This window comes from Oenanthe melanoleuca, chromosome 4 (genome assembly GCF_029582105.1).
Source record: "Oenanthe melanoleuca isolate GR-GAL-2019-014 chromosome 4, OMel1.0, whole genome shotgun sequence".
Lineage (NCBI taxonomy): Eukaryota > Metazoa > Chordata > Aves > Passeriformes > Muscicapidae > Oenanthe > Oenanthe melanoleuca.
In genome coordinates this window covers 63,972,072-63,979,212 of record NC_079337.1, presented here as the reverse complement: position 1 = coordinate 63,979,212, position 7,141 = coordinate 63,972,072, and positions in this window count along the sequence as shown.

Here is a 7,141-nt window from a genome sequence, read left to right as displayed (position 1 = left end):
TCAGAAAACACCCAAGTGAGTCCTGATGATGGCCAGAGGGTGTCCTTCAGAGCACGTGGGATTTCTTGGCTGGGCTTGGGGGCTCGCTGTGCTGCTGGAGCCCTGCTGAGGGTGCCAGGTGCCAGCCGTGTCCCCAGGGCAGCCCAGGATCCTCCCAGGCTATCGGGAATGCAGGCATAGTGTTTCCATGAGTAAGCCTTGCTTGCAGGGGTGCATGCTTGCAGGATGAGGCCATGGAGCGAATTGGTGGCTGAGCCCCTGCCCTGCTGCAGAGCTGACGAGGTACATGTGATGTGGAGCTGGGCAAACCACGCTCCAGAGCTTTTAATTTCACGCTTCCTGAGCAAGCACACTGTGCTGCGTGAAAACTGCAGGATTGGGTGGGTTTATTTCTGTTAAATCTAGATTTTCTTTAAAAGTAGAAGAGGCTTAAAATGGGAGTGATGCTGAGACGGGGTGGATTTGCCTGTGGGCTGGGGCAGGTGGCATCTTTCAGGTTTGCACAGTGTGGTGTGGTCCTGCCCTGTGGATGAGACGCTGCACATCACTGAGCATCCAGAAATGCACATTGCAAATATCTTGCTCAGTTTGAGCTGTGTCCTTTCCCTTCTAAGCACACTGGGTAACAAACGAGGTGTGAGTAGGGTCGTGCAAGGAGTCCCCAAGCAAAGTCAGAAAGGTTTAGCACCCCCAAACAGCAGGTCCCCATTCAGTCCTGACTGCAGTCTCATGTCATGTTAACATCACATAACTGGAGCTGATGTGCTCCCAGAAGGACTAATTAGTTTTGATTTTGGATGATGCTGATGTGGCCAGACCATTTCCAGGTCTGAGGTCACCTCTGGGATCTGTGCACCGTGCTTTGTGCTGCTGTGCTCCCAGGTGTGCACAGAAAGACACTGCTCCTCCCCTTAGTGAAGTGCAAGGAAAGAAAGGTAGAAGTGAATGGAGCAAAACTGTTGGGTTTGTAGGTTTGTAAATATAATTTCTTTTCTCTAATTCACTGGCTGCCCTTTAGCCCTAAACACCACCCTGGAACTACAAATCCTTACCAGATTCCTAGTCCTTACCTGGCTTCCAATCCTTTAAACCCATTTTCTCCCATCTAGCAGATAGCACATGGAAAATTTTGGGTTCACGGTCATACTCCCTGCACGGATGTGAGTGCAGTCCAAGCAAATAAATCCTGAGTGCAAGCATTCATACATGAAGAACTTCACACTCGGAAACATGACCACACTCAATTGCTGCCAGAGTTTTAAAGGCAGCTTTTGAAAATATTGGCCCTGCATCTTGTGTTTCTGCAGCGAACGGATTGATTCATCAGGGAAACACTAGGACTGCATCCTGGAAATGCAGGGAGCAGAGGCTGGGATGGAGACAGCTCTCTGCTTGTGCATAAATACACCCTGGACTGATTATCTACCAGAGGAAATCTTTACGATTTCTGCCTTTATTTGCCTTGTCTCTGTAATTACAAAGACTTGATATAGAAGAATATCTTTCAAGTATATGAAGCATATGCTCCCCAGAAACACTCAGCAGCAATGTTTTTGGCTCCTGTGACTAATGCTTGCAGAAGGTTCAATTTCCTGACCGTCAGCACCAGGTTTTACTAAGAATGAACATTTTCCTTTTATTTTTCCCCCAGTTCCCAAAGTATTATTGATAGTTGATTATTGCTATTTTATGTGAGGTCATAGCAATTAGTTTTGAACTGCAGACCTGCAAATGTGCAGTCTGTAAAACTCAGGTCAGTGCTGGAGTGCAGAGGTAGTATATGCCTGTAAGGCACTCTGAGGCTGTAAACTCCATCCTGGAGAAGTCAGGAGATTCCAGAGTGAAGAAGACCTGATCTCCAGTGCTCCTTTAGCTTTTACAGACTTATGTCTTGTGAAGGGCTCGTGCCCACTTTGCAGTGTTTTTGTGCAGGATCTGCTCCTCTCAGCTCACCAAGAGGCACTGCTCCTGCAAGGAGCACCCACTCAGTATTTCATGTCAGCCTCAGGGCTGCTCCAGTGTGCTACCAAAGAGGTGGGACAGCTCTTCCCCTCTCAGCCTTGGCTATTTGGGGCCCTGCTCACCCCACAGTTCCTTTCTCTCTTCTGCTGGCTCAGGGCTGTCCATGGTCTTGCCAACTTGTCTCACTTTCAGCCCTCTCAGCCTTCTTCCAAAACAACTGCCTTGCTTTCCTCTGTACAGCAATCCCAGGAGTGATTTATGGTGTAATTCATGAGTTATATACTATTACAATGCATATCATGGAAAGGGGTAGAGCTATGGGATCTTCTGCTTCATTGCAAAGACCCCTAAACTTAATCCCGTGGTTTAGACTGTTTTACACATTTGGGATGAGGGCCAGGATATCAGGAAAAAGCTCTTTACTGAAAGAGTGGTTAAACATTGGAACAGGGTCCCCAGGAAAGTGGTGGAGTCACCATCCCTGGAAGTGTTCAGAAAACAAGAAGTGTGGCACTTTGAGATATGGCTCATGTTATATTTGGTCAAAAGTTAGACTTGATGATCTTGCAGGCCTTTTCCAACCTTAATGATCCTATGGTTCTATCATTTTATCAGAGGGAACATGCTCATGGGGACAGGGCCTCAATTTTAATACCTACCAGTGTTTGAAGCAAATGATCTTTCCTTGCACACAACCCATCCCTGACACTGTCACTGGTTTCTTGTGCTTAATGCTGTGAGAAACCCCTTGGGCTTCAGAAAGATCAAGCACACTGATGTCCCCAAATCACACTTGTTTCAATATTGATACAAAAAGACACTAATTTTATAAGTTATTGGTGTGTTGTGGGTTAAAACTCTTAAAGCAGTGTCTTGGGCAAGCTTATCCTATGTGTAATTTTGAATTAAATTTTATACCCCCTCAGCTCTTAACTTTTATAATATGTTTTGATTCAATCAGGATTTGCTTGAATTCACCTGGTTATATCTGAGGGCAGCATTTGTCCTTCTCTGCTGCTAAGGGTGGTTACACTTAAAGTGATCCTCGAAGGCAAAGGTACAACTAATAACAGTAAAATTAAATTACCAAATACCTACCAATGACAAAGTGTTGTTGAAAACACTTTGATCTGAATAAAACACTTAGCTCCAAATGAAATATTGTCTGATACCTAGGCCTTTTCATAAGCAAGTGGAAACAAAAGTAATTATGATAGGCAGAGAGAAAAATCAATGTTTTGATTTGAAAATTAGCCTGTTAGGGATTTTTTTTTCTGGCTGAGACAATCTGACTGCATTTTATGAAATATTTTGATCTGCTTGAAATTGTCTCTCTTTCTTTCTCTCTCTCTCTTTTTTTTTTTTTTTTTTTAACCAAAAAGTTGCATTTTTGGCTGAAAATTTTTACTGCATCCAGAAAGGGAAATTGTTCTGTCAAGGGTATTGTAAAAGGCCCTGTGTTTCATTGCCTTTTAATGGAACCTTAATAGAAGTTGGCAGTGCAGATGACGAAGCTGGAAGGCTGCAGTGAAATTTGAACAATCAGAAGTTGTTCTGAGGTTCATGACCATGAGAGAGCCCTCGAAGCCCATAACTATTCACTCTGCCATAAAAGTGGCTGATCTCATTTCTTCCCATCACCTCCTGTCCTTGGGAGAAACGCTCACAACTGCAAGGAGCCCACGGGGGACAAGCCATGGCTTAGGTGGAAGAGGTGCAGGTACTGCAGTGAGGATGGGAAGGATCAGCTTCACCAAAAAAAAATGCATTGAAATCTGGAAAAGCTCTTGGGCCTGTGAAGGAGAGGATAAATTTAATCAATGTCAATGTTTCCAGCTGGTTCAGAAAAGCCTGACTATGCATTAAGCTGTAATGACCTCTGGCAGATTTTTTTATCTAGATGTGAGCATTTTAACTTTCTTTTTAATGAGGAGCATGGCTTCTAAATCCTTTGAAACAGTGTCATCTGAATGGGTTTATGCTACTTGCAGCTTACATTGCACCCACTGGAACTTCCTTGGGTTTTTGCTGGAGTATTCCTGAAACCAGAGTTAGAAGAAATATTCCCCAGGGATGGCACTACCTGGACTGGTACTTCTCTTGCTCTCCTGCACTGCTTATTTGTTCCTCTTTATTGCTGCTACATATTCAAAAGGCTTTTAGTTCTCAGTCTATTGGTTTGTCTATTGCAGAGCCTTTAATAATGGTTATTTCCTGGTACAGAATGCTGAACTTGGTCTAGGGGGACCTGTTTGTAGCACAGTTTTCTGCAATTACCCAAAATTTACACAGCAATTCCAAGCTTATTATATGGAGCACGGTATGTAATTACAGGCATAACATATTAGGTCCTAATAACAGCAAATATATCATTACACAAATCATTCATGTTACTGTGCTGATATTTTTATATGGAGCAAGTGAATGCAATTACTAATAATGACAATACCCATCTTACAGCTGCAGTGTAATTGGTGCCACTGTGACATGTAGCAGGGCAGGGGCAGGAGTAAGGAAACTTACACTAAAATATGGTCCAAAACCAAGGTGGAAGCCCTGTCTTTATAGTTTATATATGAAAATTTGATTCATCAAAACCCAGCAAGAGGGATCCACATTTTCTTGCTTAGATGATGGATCTCCCAGTTATTTATGGGAAGGGGAGACCATTTTCCAGAGTTGTGGAGGGAGGGAAGGAATCCTATAAATGCAACAGCAAAGAGTTGAGGCAGCAGGTCACCAGGTGAGCTGTGCACATGGTGTGTCTCACCTTCCAGCTTGGAAAAGCTGGGCTCAGCCCAGGATTTGTAATAAAAGGGCTTTGAGCCATGGGAGACCTCCCCTAAAAGGTGCCCAGTGATCCCTGCCAAAGGCTGTAGGGAGAAGGTGCTAGTGCTGGCATCTGTCAGACAGCCCTGGGTGTCATTAAGGACACAGAAGGGGTTCAAGGCCAGTCCTGACCTTGGCATGCAGCTCTGTGAGGGATTTGGGTTCATACATTTGGGTTTATGAGGCTTTAAGAGTGATTTTATGATTTTATGGGTTGATGCACATTGGTTAATGGGTTGATAAAGCACTGCTGTCCCAGCACTCCAGGATGCACCATCTCAGCCCTTGGTGGAGGGTAGAAACAATGCAGATTTCTTTTTCCTGTACTACTATATAAAAAAGTTCAGGCAGTGACTTTTGTTTCAACATCTACATATTTATATCTGCTGCATAGTTTAGGCTGAAATCTGTTTCCTTTGCTGACAGGCTAACCTGCTTTCTGGGGTCTGTCTGCAGCAGCCCACCAGCACCTTTGCCAACACTAACCTGGATTTACAATGCTGAGCCCCCATTTTCCACAGCAGCAGGACGAGGGTCAGCCACTCTCATTCTGTTCAGGTCTCCAGAGCACTTGGAAGTGACAACAGGAGGAGAAAAAGACAATGGGCTGGGGTCTGCCCTGAGGCATATCCTCAGGGACACATGGTTGGGAGTTATTAACAGGACCTAGTTTGCACTTGGCCACCTTGGTTTGGGGAGAAAATTTCTGCTTTGCCACCCTGTTTTGGTATGGAAATTAGTTAGAGAAGAGATGATGAACAGAAACCACGGCAGCTAGAAAGAAGCAGCCTGCCAAAATGATTTTACCCAACCATGCAAAGACTGATGGGTTATACTCCCACTGTGTGGGAGTATTTCTGCTGATGTGGGGCAGAGGGAGGAGATACTCAGCTGAGCCTGGCCAGGGTTGTTGTGCAAATGTGGTTGTGTTGGTCTAGAAATCATATAATCATAGAATACCCTGAACTGGGGAGGACCCACAAGGATCATCAAAGCCCAACTCCTGGCCCTACCCAGGAGAATCCCAAAATTCACACGGTGTGCCTGACAGCATTATCCCAACTTGTCTCCAATTCTGTCAGGCTTGGTGCTGTGGCCACTTTGCTGGGGAGCCTGTTCCAGTGTCCAACACCTTCTGAGTGAAGTACATCTTCTTAATATCCAACCTAAACATCCCTTGACACAAGTCCATGCTGTCCTTCAGGTCCTAATGGTTATATCCAACACTGAAAGCCACTTTGACCTCAGTGTTCAAGGACAGAAATGGTAAGGAAAGGTCATATTACTCCCCTGCATCTCTACTGGCCCCACCAACCATGAGCAACAGTAAATCCTCAAAAGAAAGGGATCTGGCTTTATGGGGCAGATTATTCCACACATCTTTGAGACTTCATAGACAGCCTTCACAGTCTGCCTTTCAACCCCTGGCAACTTCAAGCGTTATATAAGTGGTGATACAAAACATGGCTTGAAAAAGTTTGGATTTAGAGGTGCCTGCAGGACAGAGCTCCTTGTGCAAGAAGGACTTGGCAGCTGCAAGGACATTATTTAACAAGCAGGTAAATGGTGACTGCTGCTGCAAATCCTGTGCAGTACTTTGAACAAGTCTGGCAGTCTTGTCACATTTGTAAGATGATCCTTTGGTATCCTTTGGTTTGGTATCAGCTGGGACACTAAATTCCTTCAGCAATTGCTAGATTAGAATTAAGGGGAAGAGCTGCTGCCCTTCACCCACCATAGCTGGCACCTCTGCACTGGATGCAGGATGAGCAATGGGTGCAGTGCTTTACAGCCAGGCAATGTTTCAGTGTGTGATTTCTGACTACATATGGCATCTGGATCTAATATGGCATTCAGTATCTGTGAAAAACCCAAATATCTCCCCTTTACATAATGAACATCATCTCCCCTTGTCCCACGGTGGGTCATGGCCAGCTGAGCAGAGCTGCCATCCTTGGTGGGGGCTGTGATCCAAGGCTCCTGTGCCCTCCCATCCCAGTACTGGAGCTGGGGGTCTGTGCCAACTGGGAGCAAAGGCTTTGGCTCCACTGAGCCCAGGGAGGGGACAGCACCAGGGCTGTTTTGCTTTTCCAGCATGAAAACAAACATCATTCCCTTGTTATCTTCAGGGAGGGGTGGAGTGAGGCAAGGTCAGCTCAGTACCTCAGCTGACACCAGTGTGTGCCTGGCCATGAAAACCTCCACCACAGTGCTCAAACTCACATGTTTGCCACCCCTTGGTAAACATTTATCCTTCTTGTTGTTGTCAGGGCTGGTTGGTGGAGCTGGGCTGAGATGTGGGGTAGTGGCAGGGGTGGCACTGCTGCTCCTCTCCCCTTGCCTGACCTCC